Source organism: Pteropus alecto, unplaced genomic scaffold (assembly GCF_000325575.1).
Source record: "Pteropus alecto unplaced genomic scaffold, ASM32557v1 scaffold7, whole genome shotgun sequence".
In the NCBI taxonomy this organism is placed as follows: domain Eukaryota; kingdom Metazoa; phylum Chordata; class Mammalia; order Chiroptera; family Pteropodidae; genus Pteropus; species Pteropus alecto.
The window spans coordinates 60127983-60143576 of record NW_006494614.1 but is presented as its reverse complement, the minus strand read 5'-3'; the positions used below and the strand labels follow the sequence as shown (position 1 = coordinate 60143576).

At 49.7% G+C, this 15594-nt stretch overlaps 1 protein-coding gene across 4 annotated transcripts in view; it reads right to left on the bottom strand.

Annotated features, from left to right (window-relative positions):
- GSE1 (Gse1 coiled-coil protein) overlaps positions 1-15594 on the bottom strand; it is a 416570-nt gene that overhangs the window by 384263 nt on the left and 16713 nt on the right. The window lies entirely within an intron of this gene.

The following is a 15594-nucleotide window of genomic DNA, read 5'->3' as shown; positions in this document are numbered from 1 at the left end:
GAAAGAGCAGGGGAGCATGGACACAAACAGCCCCCCAGCCGCCAGCCTGTCCCCATCACCAAGAACCCTCCGCCAGCCCTGCCAACAGCGGGGGCCAGCTTGGGCCTGGAGAATAAACATGTCACTGCAAGGCCAGCCCGCCGGACCGCTGGAGCCAAGAACCGCCAGAGGCTGTAAACAGTCTCTCCTCTCTTGGCCACAGACTCTGGCCCACCTCTCTGCACTGGGAATTAGCACTTTGCCTGCCATAAAGAAAGGGCAGGCCAGGGTGGGGGCCTTTAGGGTGGGGGCGGTGGGCAGGGAAGCTGGGTTGGCCCAGGGCCAGCACCTCCATCCTTGTGGCCTGGAAGTTTCCCCCTTTCTTGAGGAGGCAGTGGGGGATTGTGAATGAATGGGGCATGGTGAGGATGCTGGGAGGCCCAGCTGAGGCAGAGGTGCTGGCTGTAGGCAGAAGGGGCAGGGGAGAGGGGAGGCCCTTCTCTAGGGCCCCTGACCTTGGCCAAGGGAGGCAAATGCTTTCTATAGCACCCCAAACCCCATCTGGGGCTTCCAGCTGGATCTTAAGAATAAAGGGGGTATCCCTGGGCAGTGGGTGCCCAGGCCCTGTTGAGGTCCCATTCAGCTATCCCAAAAAACCTCTCAGACCAGCCTGGGGGAGTAGTCAACTCTTACTCTGCCCCAGGGCAGTATCTACCTGTCGCTGGTTCGGGCTCAAAACCTGCTGCCTTCTTTTTGGTTCTACCCTCCAGAACCACAAGGTTTCTCAAAAGGCAAATCCAGCCATGCCACTCCCAGACGAAAGCCTTCAATAGGGCCCCCCTGCCCTTTGCAACGTGGCCGGTGCCCTGGAGGCCTCCCGCCCATGCTTCCAGCCCTGCCTGACTACTCGGCTCCCTCTCCAGACACAGCCTCTTCACCATGCGTCTGTCTCTTACCTCAGAGCCTTTGCACATGCTGTCCACTCTACTCGAATGCTCTTCCTGCCCCTCTTATGCCAGGTCTACATCCCCTCATCCCCTTGGATCCTCCCTGGGTCAAGAGTAACTTCCTCCAGGAAGCCTCCCACATGCCCATCTCCCTTTCATGAAGTTAAAGGCCCCATTACCTACTTTTCTCTCCTTCTAAGCCCTATCCTAGCTGCAAGCTTACATCTGTTTGTATGATTCGGTGACTAGCATCTGTCTCTCTCACGAGACTGGCAGCCCTGTGAGGGAGGGGCTGTGTCTGATTTTGCACATCACCATTGTTTAATCGCCAGGCACATAATCACACTCAATAAATAGTTGTTGAATGAATAAGTCAGTGAGTGAAGGAATGATCTGGATGGCTGCATCACTTAGAAAGGTCACCAGGGCTCAGTTCAACTCTCCACCCAGTCTATGAGGCCTTCGGTGTGTCCCTGTCCCCAAAAGTTCCTCCTGGCTCAGAGGGATGCCAACTTACTGATGACAAGCGGACACTGTCACCTGCCCAAGCCGGAGGGGCAGGCAAGCAGGGGCCTTCAGTGCTGCTTCTCACCCGCACTGGAGAACGTCAGGACTGTGGGGATGAAGGGGTTCAGAGGAAACCAAAGGAAAGGAGAAAAAGTGAGGCTCTGAAGACCATGGCCTGAGAACGACTGGTCAGCCAAACACTGGTTCGAGTCTCGGCTCTACTGTGTAGCCTTGGGCCAGTGCTCTGACCTCTCTGGGCTTCAGTTTCCTCATCCACAAAAGGAGACGAGCATCACGGCCTTCACCTCTTCAAGCGCCGTGGGGAGGATCCAGTGAGCTAAGACATGTGCATGTGCCCCGCAAATGAGCGATTTCATGATTCGTGATTTGGGCCAGCCATCTGTCTGGAATATTCTGGGGGTCTCGGGGCCCTTTCTCTGGAATGCCCCAGCCAGCGGCTTCAGCTGTCTGGACTCCAGAACTCTGAGCCGGTGGCCCACCCTGACCTAGGTCCTAGCTCAAGGACCCTGTAAGAAGCTGTGAGCACACAGTACCCCTGGCTGGCCAGGTGTGGGGGAGAAGGGGGCAGACCTGGCATCACGGTGGATTTGGGGCTACATGACCTGCCCTCTAGGAGCTCAGCCTGATGCTGGGGACACTGAAGGAGAATGTCCCAGGGAGGACAGCCCCATTCAGGGTTAGCTACTGTGGGGAAGAAGGCACAGCCTCTGGGGGCAGAGAACCACAGTTCAAATCCCACTCCTTAAATACAATGAGATACCACTTCACACTCACTACAATAGCCAAAATAAAAAAAGATGAATGATAGAAAGTGTTGATGAGCATGTGGGAAAATTGGAACCCTCAAACACTGCAGGCAGGAATGTAAAATGGTACAGCCACCATGAAGAACAGTCTTGCAGTTACCATATGACCCAGCAATTCACTCCTAGGTATCGATCCAAGAGAACGAAAACATATATTCATGTAAAAACTTATACATGAATGTTCAGGGCAGCATTATTCACAGGAGCCAAAAGGTGGAAACAACTCAAATGTCCATCAACTAATGAATGGGTAAGCAGAATGTGGTATGTCCATACATTGGAATATTACTCAGCCATAAAAAGGAACAAAGTCCTGACACATGTTACAACATAGATGAACCTTGAAAATATAAGGGAAAGAAGCTGGTCACAAAAGACCACACAGTGTAGGATTTCATATATATATGAAATGTCCAGAACAGGCAAATCTATAGCGACAGAAAGGTTAGTGGTTGTCAGGGACTGGGAAAAGGGGAGTGGGAAGTGACTGCTAATGGGCAAAGGGGCTGATTTCCTTTTAAGACGATAGAAATAATCTAAAATAGATATTGGTGATGGTTGCACACTCTGTGAATACACTAACCACCACTGAACTGAGTACGTTAGGTGGGTGCATCACACGGTATGTGAATTATATCTCAACAGTTGTTATGGAAAAAACCGCACTCCCTGGCCTCAGTTCTTCTGCAAAATGGGGTCCGGGTTGACCCTCGGCTCGTCCTTCCCCCTCTCTCTTGTCCTGCCAGGCAGGTCTGCGTGACGCGTATCAGTGGGCGCCTGGGCTGCTGGCTTCTCGTGAGAAGGGTCAGCAGGAGGAGAAGAGCAAGGTATTGACTGGACCCACCATCCAGGCCGCCCCGCAGGACTGCGTGAACCAGCTGCGTCCTGTGCCCCGTGCACGGCCCTGCACACAAACCTCCCTCCTCCTGCCCTCAGGCCTCACCACTCACTGCCCTCTCCATATTCACCTGTCCGTACCTGGGCACACAGACCTTTCACTAAACTTTCCTCGTCTGTGCACACAAGTGTGTCCCCCGCCAGCAGCAGACCATCTGAGCAGGCCAGATTCTTCCCCGCTGAGGAGCTGCCAAGGCCAGAACGGCCGAGGGGCTCTGGCTGGGTGGCCGCCGTGAACTGAGAACAGCTGGAGGGAAGATGGCAAGGGGTAGGGGCCCTGGGAGACAGGCGGGGACCAGGGCGAGGCCCCTGAGCCAGGCTGGGACTCAGAGCTCAGGGGCCCCTGCGGACCCACTCCCCACAGAGAGGACTGGGGGCTACAGGAGCTGGCAGCGAGGGAAAAAGCCTCTCTGGGGCAGGCTGGGAGCCACATTACCCGAGCACACAGATGTTCTGGCAGAAGACGTGGAGAAGGAGGGAGGAGCGGGGAGAATTGGCAGGATGGGGAGAGACCGGCCTCCCAAAGGAACTGGGGTGCAGCCAGGACGCCTGCAGCCTGTCGCCAGGGCGGCGGCAGGACAAGCCTGACCCCTGGCCTCCCACCCCCCTGGCCAGGCCCAGCTCCACTCTAAGCCCACAGAAGACAGACCACACCTGGGCTCTGAGGAGGCGCCCAGACAGAGACAAAGGGAACTAGGTGTGATTTTGGTCAGGCTGCAGACAGAGGCTCCCACGCAACCAGCAGGCAAAGTCATCTCCCTCAAGCCTGGCCTCCAGGACCAGGGTGCCTTTCCCAGGGGCTGTTCCACCAAGGGCACCGCTGGTATTCAGGGGACGAGTCCTCCTGTGGGTCTGCCCTGAGGACCATATTTACAAATGCTCCCAGACGGGGCCTCTGACCTGTGGGGACCCACAGTCTGGTCTGGAGCCCACCGCATTCTCTAGGACCCACTGGGCAGAGTCGGCCGCATTTCCCCATCAGCACCTCCCACCAGGGGCTCTGCTCTGTGGGCCCCCAGTTCCATAACAGCCAGGCAGCTGTTTCCTGGCCCCCCACCCCGAGAAGCCTGGCTGAGCCACCGACAGACCCTAGTGCCAACACCCCGGCCATGTCATGGAGCATTACTGGGGCTTCAGTGTGAGACATGACCTGCGGTGAGTCTCCTGAGACCCTGGCACTCAGAAGGTGCGGGATTCCAGCAGGCAGCAGGGGAGGAGAGGTTCTTGGAGGAGGACAGCCCACCCGGCCCTGACTACCTAGCTGCTAACAGCTGCTGGGCAGGTGGGGCTTAGCTATGGAACCCAGCCCTTCCACACCCCACTGTGATCTTCATGCGGGAAAGGCCTGGGGGGCAGGGGTCACCCCAGCTACCTTCTCTGAGCCTGGTTCAGGCCTCACACCACCCACCAGGATGACAATTTACCACTAACTTTCTAAAAACCATTTAGAGATTTTTTTAAAAACCAGTGTCATTCAACATCCACAGATTGTAACTAAAATATATCTAGGGATTTTATTTTAAAGCTCTACCTTCTTCATCCAAAATTCTAAAATCCAAACAGCTCTAAAAACTACAAATTTCATAGGTTTGTGGCAAATTTTATGTTCTATTTTACCACACACAAAAAAAATACTGAGGTTTGAAAGAGACGCTAGCCCTGAGGTGTCTCCTTAGAATAAGATTAGAAGGAGAGTCAAAAAGTACCTTCTCCCCATGATTCACTGTCAGTTAATGCCACATTTGCAGGTCCCTTAAAAGAAGTCATCCTGTGTGAGAGGGCCAGCCCACCCCCAGGAAATGCTGGCACAGGGGAGAGGGCTTGGGATCCAGAGACCAGGGCCCCGAGTTCAGATGCAGCCTCCACCTTGTACAGCTGTGTGACGTGGAGAAGTCGAATGACCTCTATGAGCAAAGTTTCCCCCTTTCCCTGCCCCCAAAATGGAGAGTGTGGGCAGCCACTGAGACAATGAGACCAAAGGCCTCAGGAAAACACTCCACAGATATTAATTATCCCTCCTATACGTGATGACAGTAGATAGCAGTGATGGTGGCCTGGCTGCCTGAGACTAGAAATATGGAAAATGCCCAAGAATTGTTTCATAAGAAGTCCTTGCTCCAAGGGAACTTGGAGCCCCAGTGGAAAGATAAAATTGGCCCACAAGGGCTGTTGGTGACAAAAATGAGACCCAAGTAAATCTGAAGGTGGAAGGAAAGGGGAGGAAAGAATGACAAGGTGTCAGGGAGCAGGTGGGACTGTCCCCAGATAGCAGAGGGAAGGGTGACAGTCCCAGCTATTTTTATTGAGGGGAAAACAGAGCAGGGCAAAGTCAGATAAAGCCGCAGGTCATGTTTTCTGGCCTAGAAGTCTGTCTCCAGGCCTGGCCTGCTCCATCCACAGTGGCCATCCACGCTGCCCCCACATCCACGCTCAGACCATTGCAGTAGCCTCTTCCTTGCTCTCCTGGCCATCAGCCTCTGGATGTCACCTGGGCCTCCACGTGGCAGTCAGCTTTGTCTCTGGTCACATTACACCCATGCTCCAGAAGCTTCCCTGTTGCCCGTGGCTGTGTGGGCAAAGTGAGCCCTCTGAACAGAATGTCCCCATTTAATCCCTTTGGATCCTGAGCTACCAAATTTAGATTTCAGAGAATAAAGGGGTGGGGGGTGGGGGTGCAGAGGTGCAAACTCTGAGTTCCCACCCAAAGCACTTTTTGACAGACAAGAAAAACCTGCATATTTACACGGAGACAAAGGAGGGGAGTCTTGGTGAACCAACTTGTCTCTTTTCACAGCTAAGCCAATATGCCTCTGATAAAATAAACACAGTGGGGCTCTCTGTTTTGTATTCTCTGAGAGAGTGTTTACAGTTCGGAATAAATACATCTCCCTCCCTTGAGGCTTTTGGTCAAAAGAACTGGTGTCCGAGCTTTGCTCCTCGAGCCACACCAATGGACAGAAGGAGCCCCACGCCTCAGCTCATACTCTGCCAACAGAGGGGAGGCCTGGCCAGGAAGGCAGTGCCAGGACCCAAGCCTGGGGCTCGAGGAGCTGGGTGTGTGAGGGGGTGTGTGTGGTGTGTGTGTAGTGTGTGTTAGGGCTGGAGGCGGGGAGAGGGGTGTTGTCTTAGGTGCTCATCAGAATCAAATGGTGGCATCCAGGGTAGTTTAGGGACAATCTGAAGCATCGTTAAAGCCGCTAGGGCCTCCCACGGGGGGAGCAGTCAGCACAGCTCCCCAGGCCAAGCCTCCGGCCAGCAGGACTCAAGGCCACCTCCTTCCCATCCCTCCTAACTGCCATCACCTCTTCCACCAGGCTACCATGGGATATGCGGAATACTCTGCTTGCTCACTTCTTTATTGCCTGTCTCCTTGGCTACAAGGTCAGCTGTTGGCAGGCAGGGACTCTTGTCTGTATTGCTCATGGCTAGTGCCTCCCAGCCCTGTCCTGGGACAGCGCCTGGCCCACAGCTGGCACTTAGGAAACGTTTGCTGAGTGAACGCATTGCATGCTCTGGGCCAGGCCCTTGTTCATCCCTTTATCCAGCCGCAGAGGATGGTCACTATTCCCCTTCATAGCCGCAGACATGGGAGCTCCTTTTTCTGGTAGCCCACCTCTGATGGCTGGGGCTGGAATGACCTGTTCCATGACCCTGAGGGTCCGCCACAGGCTTACAGGATGGCTGGAGGCTGTCAGGAGGCGGCCAGGGTTTCTGATCTTCCTTATCTCCTCCCACCTCCAACAGGCCCACCGCCCAAGGAGCGAGGACCCAAAAGACACAACCGAACGCTCCTTCCTATACCACAAGAGGAGTCTACGATCATAAAGGTACTGTTAGCAGGAAGTAAGAACTGTTGCTTCCTTGAAGAAAAAACTTTGTCATTGATTGCATCTAGAAATTGCCCTATATACATGCTACGCATCAAAGACAGAGGAAAAAAAACACACTTTAAACCGTCATGCTGACTTTTGTTCTGATCAGACCAGCCCAGGTCCAGCTTCGAAGCTGCTAGATGCACCCTTTCCCTCTGGGCCTCGGGTTCTCAGCTGTTGTGAGGGTGCAGGGCTTCCGCCCCAGGAGCTCTTAGAATGTTCCCACTCTGCCAACCAGGAGGCAGAGGCACTCAGTCAAGGGGCTTGCTTCAAGGTGAGAGAGTAAGAACACCAGGACCCGGTTTCCTGACCTGGGTGACACATGGCCTTGATCCTGGGAGAGAACGGCCAAGTGACGCGGGTACAGAGGTGTTTACTTTAGCCCTTCCAAGGGGCCAAGACTCATGTAACCATCGGCAGCTGGAGAAATACAGCTCCTACTCACCATCTTCTAGGAATGCGATTTGATAAGCTGACTTCTTTTGGAGTTTAGGCCCTAAACTGAGATAGATTTAAGATTTTAAAGCTGGAAGGGCCCTGGAGGTACTAAGCCTTCCCTGTCCCTCCCCCCAGGTAAATGGGGGGTTCACTGTGTTCCCATGATTCCTCCCCCCAATGCTGGTTCTGCCCAGCTCTTGTTCCGCTGCCCTGGAATGGCCTGCCCCCGTGTCCGGCACCCTGCCCCCACCAGGCTCTCAGCTCCATGGCGCCGGGTCTTGCTCTTCCCTGTGTCTGGCTCAAAGTAGGTACTCAATGAATGGTCGATCAATGAATAAATCACATCCAACCCCTCATCTGACCCCGCAAGAGTCCGAGGTCACCAGATAGCCAGTGGGTCAAAGTCTTGTGTCTCCCTGTACAGTGTTCAACCTCCGACACAGTGCAGCCATCTCCAAGACCCATGGCCCGCTCCCAAACGCCACGGACATGCGGTCATTCCCAACATCCTCGGGAGAAACCTAAGCACAGGGTGACCTTCAACGTCAGTTAAAAATGGATTTTGCTGATCTTAATAAAAGATCCATTTAGCTTCTGAATGAGGGAACGCAAATGCCAGCTGGTCCCACCCCGTCTAAACACGCAGCCTCTGGGACTTCCTCCCAGGGCCGCCAGGAGCATTTGTGTAGAATGATAACATGTCACTGGATGAATTTACGGAGCTGCTCAAGGCCCAGGCAGGCCCGGCTGCCAGCAACAGGAGAAGAGCAGTTTGTGTTCCACTCGTGGAGGAAACGACACCGGCCAAAAAGCCTCAGATCGAATCGAGAAAAGTCTCCGACACGCCCTGGCACAAGGGAAGAACCAGGCATGCTGGGGGCCATTTTCTCCTTTGTTCCTAAAATTTTAGAAGTAACGCGTGCTCTTTGCAATAAGTCAAACGATGAACAAACAGTCGATGGTTTTCCAGCTCCAGGGGAGCTGATGTGTACAGCTGGTTGCCACTCCCTCCCCACCTTCCTCTGTCTTCCAATAAACACAAAAATCCAGCCAGGAGAGCGGCCTTCTCTCCCTATCCCCTAAACTGAGATTATTCTACACCGTGACTCGGGGGTCACTCCAGTCGAGGCAGTCACCATGCTGATCCCCAAACCCCTACCCACAACCCCCAAATTCAAAAGTTCTGGAAACCAAGTGTCTCAACTCATTTGTCAGCAAAACCTGCCTGCCCAGAGGCTATTTATAGTCTCGGTTCCCCACCCCCCCCGCCCCCCACTGGGTGTGAATATTCACATGTCTTGTGCAGAAATATGACGGGTTTGATGATAGGGTGCTGCCCCTGGGGGTGTGATGTAAAATACAGCATCGACTGTGAAGAATCTGCCTGAGAGGCTGCAAAGTTCGGAACAGTTTCTGGACCCAAAGACATCCAAAAAGGGACTGGGGACCAGAAGCGACACGAATAGCAGCTGCGAACTTTTACAACAGGGCAGAGCACCCATTCTTTGTAACGTCTCCACAACACACATGGTAGTGCAGCGCTTAGGACATCCCGCACCTTCTGGGTACATTAGCAGTGTGTACCCCAAATGGTGGCGGAAATACAACGCAGATGAAGACGCCAGGTGCCACGTGGCGATGCTCTATGGCTGAAATCAGAGAGCTGCATCTAACTCGTGGGGCTGCAGACTAGCAGTCGTGTGACTCGGGGCAAGTGACTTAACCTCTCTGGGCCTCAGGAAAATGGGAAGCTGTGAGGTTGTTTCCAGCTCTCCCTTCTCAGCTACCACCCCGGCCCAGATTAGGGCAGCCGCCTCCCAAGTGGTTTCTGCCTATTTGCCTCTCTCCCTCTTCTAACTTGCGGCCCAACGTGACAAAGAAAAATCCTTCTTCTAAAATCACTTTTGTTGTGTCTTCCTCAACCCTTTCTTGTTCCAAACACACAATAGCCTTTTATTGGCCCAGAGAATGAAGCCCAACCTCCTCTGCTGGTTTAAGAAAAAGTCTTATATTAAAAATAATAAATCACCTGGAAATCTGTCAACCTAAGACAGCAGACTTCATCCGTGTTTTTCTCCTCCTGGTCCACACACATCCACACACAAAGGCACGTGGCCATGACCGTGGTGGTGGACAGACCCAACCCACTTTCCACACTTCGCCTTATCTCCTAAGTGTTTCCTGTGCAGGGAAGGAGACTTCATGTTTATCTGAGAGCCGCTGGCCCCACAACCAGCCCCATGGGAGCTACAGACACTCTGAATGCTCACTTGCAGCCATACCAGCCTCCTCTCAAAAAAATACGAACAGACCTCTTCCCCTCCTGCTCCCTGGGCACTTCTGCCCACCTCAGCCCCGGCAGCAGAACCTCAGAATCTCATGCTGGGGAGTGTCTTGTTAAACATTTCCCCAAAACATTGCAGAACAGAAGTCTGTCCCCCATTTAGAGGGTCACAGTGCATATCAGTGCATTAAAGGCACTGATAAGTCCTACAGCACACAGTCCTGTATAGCTTTATTTAATCTACTACTTCCCGAACATATGTGAGCGAGAAAAAACAATCACTCCAACACCTGAGTCATTAGTGTTCCCTGGCACACACTTGGGGACATGCTAAGTGTCCAAGGTCACCTTGCATATTTCCGGAGTCATCTCCTGCTCAGAAACCTTCCCGAATGCCCCCAACTATCTCCCTGGTAACCAAACTGAATCCTGAGCCTGGCATGTGTAATTAACAGTGTCCTCTGTCTTTTTTACTTCTTGGAAAAAAGAAGCTCACTGTCACACACAGACCTGGCAGAAACAGTCCCTGACCAGCTGAGTGACATTAGGCAAACATATTAACTTTCTGAGCCTCAGTTTTCTCCTGTGTGAAACAGAGGAGCTCAGCACCAACATCTTAGGATTCTAGTCTGTCGAGGGTCTCAGCTCACAGCCGCAGCAGAGACCAGGGAGGTTACCGCATCTAAGAACAGCAGCGAAGAGTAAATGGGATGTTTTTCTGGAGTAATTCAGGGATGTGCAGTCGGAATGCCCAGACTGAAGCCCAGATCTGCTGCACCCTGGCCGCCTGGTCCTAGGTAAGACCTTGACCCTTAGCTTCTCCTCCTCCCCGCAAAATGAAACAGGCCACACAGATGAACAGACACAAACGTATAGAGAGAGACAACACACACAGACATATGGAGACAGAGACTCAGACAGACATACACACAGACACACACACACAAGAGCAGATATAACTGGTGAAAACGGAATTAGATCGGTAGATTATGTCAGTGTCAATACCCTGGTTGTGACATTGTACTATAGTTATGCAAGATGTTACCACTGGGGAAAATTTGGTGAAGGGTACATGGAATCCTGTGTTATTTCTTACAACTTTATCTCAAACTAAAAAGGTTTGTTTTGTTTTGTTTTGTTTTAAATGAAACAGGCTAACACCTCTACCATGGGGACACTGCGAGTATTCGACAAGATGATGTATTTATCATTCCTTCCCTGATGCCTAACCGCACAGTGGGTGTTCAATAAACAGACACTGAAGAACTGAATGAATAGAGGAATATAGAGAATATGGAGTAGCTCAATGTTGTTCCTTATTCTTTTGATATGGTCTTAATAGACCAGAAAAGTGAATCCATTTGAAGCCCATTTGCTGCGTATGCTGTGACCAGAGGCCTCTCTATGGTACCCCAGCATCAGCGGCTTTGTCATTACTTGCCAGCTGCCCAGGGAGCAGAAGGCCAGGCCAGCCTTCTGGCAGACTCCCTGCCCGCTCCTACAGCCTCTCTGCCCCAGTCAGCCTTAGCCAGGTAGGGAGAAGGCACGCTGCCCCTGCCAACAGAACCAAGAATAGGGTTCGCTCTTGTTTATGAAGGCATTTATTCAAATACCACCTCTTTCCCAAAAGGGCTGAGGTGGCTTCCAGCAGAGGCCCAGGTATGCGACAGGTCCCACTCACCTCTGTGCCTGCTCCAATCCTGCCCAAGTCCCTTCCTACAGTGGTCCAGGGAAGTCACTCAGAGGCCCCCAAAGAAAATCTCCCCTTCTGGTCTCACACCCCTCCGGCCACTTGCCAGGGAGGAGGCTAGGAGGCCCCCACGCTCCCCACTGCCAGACGAGGCAAGCCTAGGGCAGCCCATGAGATCACCCAATAAGAACCAAAGTTGGGGGACAGGCCCAGGGTGGAGGCAGCCAAGGGGCAGATGAGATTCAAGGCTCATTGCAGAGCCATTCACATCTGTGAAAACCCAACAACAGTTGACGAGGGTCACCACATAGCCAATCGAATTCCTCTTTTGAAGGATGCTAAGGGATATGAGAACTATAGGATAAAAGCTGGTACTCTGCTCTAACACACTAATTTGTGTAATCTGAAAACAACCTTATGATATAAATACTCCTATTATCCCCACTTTACAGATGGGAAGTTATAGCATAGAGAGGTGAAGTAACTGGTACGAGAACACACAGCTCGCAGGGGTGGAGCCCGGATTTGAATCCAAGCATCTTGATCCACAGTCCACGGCCTTAGCCGCTCTAAAAGATATTCATGATATCCTAGGGGGGAAAGATAGTTAAAACAACATACAGTCTGCTCCCTCCTATAATAGTGTGTGTACATGCAAGCATGCACTTAGGTTTTAAAAAAGGCTGGAAGCTCAGAGTTGTGGAATTATGGGTGGTTTTTATTACTTCCTTTTTATCACTATTGTCTAAACGTTCAACATGGAACATGTCAGACTTCAGGAAAAGACTCGAAACTGTTAAGTAAGCTGCCCTTGATTCCTTGTTGCCACATCCCTTGCTCTTTCAGGCAGCCTCCCTCTGCATGTTCCCACCAATGCACACAAGCTATAGAAACCTCACTGGGGGCCTGAGTCCTTCCAGCCACCACACATTACCCACCCTGAGGCCTGTCTGTCACAAGGTCAGGGAAATCTTAAGCCAAGAAACTTACGCAGCATTTCCCGCAATACATTAACAGTGGCAGAAGCAGCTGTAGTCTACCTAAATGGTCACTCTCGAGGGTGGGGGGAGGGCGGGGCGGGGTAAGTTAAGGCCCTTCTATATGGGGGTCTATTGCACCGACATTAAAATTATGTTTACAGCAACACTGGGTAATGTTTATGCTGAATGAAATGAATACAGCAAGATGAGCGACTGTACATAGAGTTTCATTTCAACTTGGTAAAAAAGAATGCATTGAAAATGCCTAGGAGGAAACACGACAATGTTCAGAGTAGCTGCCTCTGAGCTGTGAGACTGGGCTGGGTGTGTATTGCTCCTTTATCCCTTTGTGTACATCCCCAAATCCCCACAACAATAATGTAATCATAATAAAAATAACAGCTAGCACCTATATGGGGCTTACTAACTGCCAGAGAGTATGCTAAGCACCTAACATGCACTGCCTTACGGTATCTACCCCTCTCTCGGGCAGATACAATCACAACTGTTTTACAGAAGAAGAAACTGAGGCACTGAGAGGGTAAGATAGTTGCCCAAGATCGTACAATAAGTGTGGGACTTAGGATTTGTTACTTTTAAAAAAGAAAGTATGAAAAGTATCTTTTGATATGAAGGCTCAAAGAAAAGAACTTTAATATTGATGGAATGTAGTTACTACTGTTGTAGTTACATAAATAAACATAACACCCACTTGCTCTGCTCCTCATTTAAAAGCAAATCACATTAGCTTTTGGTGGGGGGTGGGAGAAACCAGTGAAAGAGGTATAAATTCATTTTTAAAAATTTTTCAAAGACTATATTATAGATGTATTATAGATCATTGAAAGGAGTGGCGGGAAATGTTACCTAAGTAACTTAGGAAGTGAGTAGAAAGTATAAGACAAAACAAACAGTGGATACTCATAGTAATGACTTGAAGTTTACACATGACTTTAGAATACTTTGTAGCAAAACAAATAATAATAATATTGTTGTACCAAAAGTAACAATAAGTTAAAAATAAAAGTATATCACACATAGGAATGCCCAGGCATTGTTGCTGGGAATGTAAACCTGTGCAGGCTCTTTGAAAACAATCTGACGGTTCCTTAAACCCAGAGCTATGATATGATCTAGCAATTCCATTCCTAGGTTATCTACACAGGAGGAAAAATATACACTCACACAAAAACCTGTATATGAATATTCATAGTAGCATTATTCACAACAGCCAAAGGTTGAAACAACCCAAATATCTATTGATGGATAAATGGATAAACAAAATGTAGCATATACATACAATGGAATATTATTCAGCCATAAAAAGAAATGAAGCACTGACACATGCTATCCATGCATGAACCTTCATAACAAAGAAGCCAGACACAAAAGGCCACATACTATGATTCTATTTATATAAAATGTCTAGAATAGGCTAATCCATAGCAACAGAAAGTAGATTAGTGGTTTCCAGGGACTAGGGGGAGGGGAGGACGGGGTTTCTTTTAGGGGTGATAAAATGTTTTAAAATTAGAAAGTGGTGATGATTGCACAGTTTTACGAATATACTAAAAACCACTGATTTGTACACTTTAAAGGGGTAGATGTTACGGTATGCAAATTATCTCTCAATAAAGCTACTAGTAAGTTTTTTGTTTTTTAAAAAGAATGCAACTCATACAGAAGAAACTTTCCATGGCTCTGAGGATACAAGGTGGCCCTGGAGATGGAGGGGGCAGTGGATTCACAGAAGGATGCTATTCACCATCCAGCCTCACCCTCATGAGCCTCCACTTTGTGCCTGAAGCCAGGGATCCCACATGGCTTAGCAGGTGGGGCTGGCTTTCCGTGGCCCATCAAATTGCTAATACAAAAATATCAAGATATCTGTCACCAGAGTGATAGCCTTGGCTGATGAAGTAGAAATGTCCCAGGACACTGGCATTCTGCCTCAGTCTCAAACATGCTATGTTCATGGGAGAGCCCTTCCCCTCCCTGGGGTTTGGAGTTTTCTTTAATAAAGTGAGGGTGGCTGGACTCAAGGACCACTAAGTGTCCCCTCAGTTCTATGGTTCTAAAGAGACACTTGGAGACTTGTCATAAATGCAAAGGCAAGAGAAACAGACGTTTTGATCAAGGTTTACAGATAAAATAGACTGTGTAGCAAAAGCATAAGAGGACACAAATATTTTAAACAGTGAATACTTGGTATAACACAAAGTGAAACAACACTATTGAATGTGTGTGCTCCCAATAGCGGAGCGAGTAACCCTTCACAATCTGTGGTTCTGAGATAATGCAGTTTTCTCTTCTGCATCTAAAAATATGTCTAGGATCTTTCTTACTTATGCAGAGTTTGATAAAGTCCTCTCAAGCAAAAGGACACACTATCTTGACTTCACCCATAGAGGTCACAAAGGCTGGCTGACAGAGAGAAATCCTTTTAACCTCCACTGGCTCAACACAGAGACAGAAGATTGGGCGTGGGAAATGTGTCCATAAGCGTAACTTGAAAAAAGCCTAGTGGTTTCACAAACATTTCGTCTACACTTGCAAAAATAAAGCCAGAGAGGCTACAAGTGCAACAGAGATTACATTTCACACCTCAAAGGAGTGGTTAAAAAAAACTTTAAAGAGGCACAGTCTCTCAAATATAAACCTTTCAAATCAATAAAATAAAACTCTACCTAGACTGATCAAGAAAAAATAAAAGAGAGAAGACACCAATTACCAATATCATGGCTGGAAGAGGGAACATCACTACAGAACCTACAGACGTTAGAAGGCTAATAAGGGAATATTACAAAGAAATTATGCCAATTAACTTGACTACGTAGATGAAACAGTTAAATTCATTGAAAAACATAAATTAGCAAAATGGACTCAAGAAGAAATAAACCTCATGGGAGAACGCTCTCTCAGCACATCAAGATGATGGCCAAGTTTCCCACCCATTGAAGAAGTTAATTCAGGAAAAGGTTACCGACTGGAGCAGGTTTTTAAATGGGGACAAAGCGGTGTTGGCAGTGACGTCTCCTCGAAGTTTTATTTATGGTGGTTTTTAAAGACATACACTTAATGCCATCCTTATTGTTTTCTCTTTCCTAACCTCCTACTTTGTCTGAGACTTTGATCTTGCCAACTGTGGTTTTCCCAACAATGGTGCCCTTCAG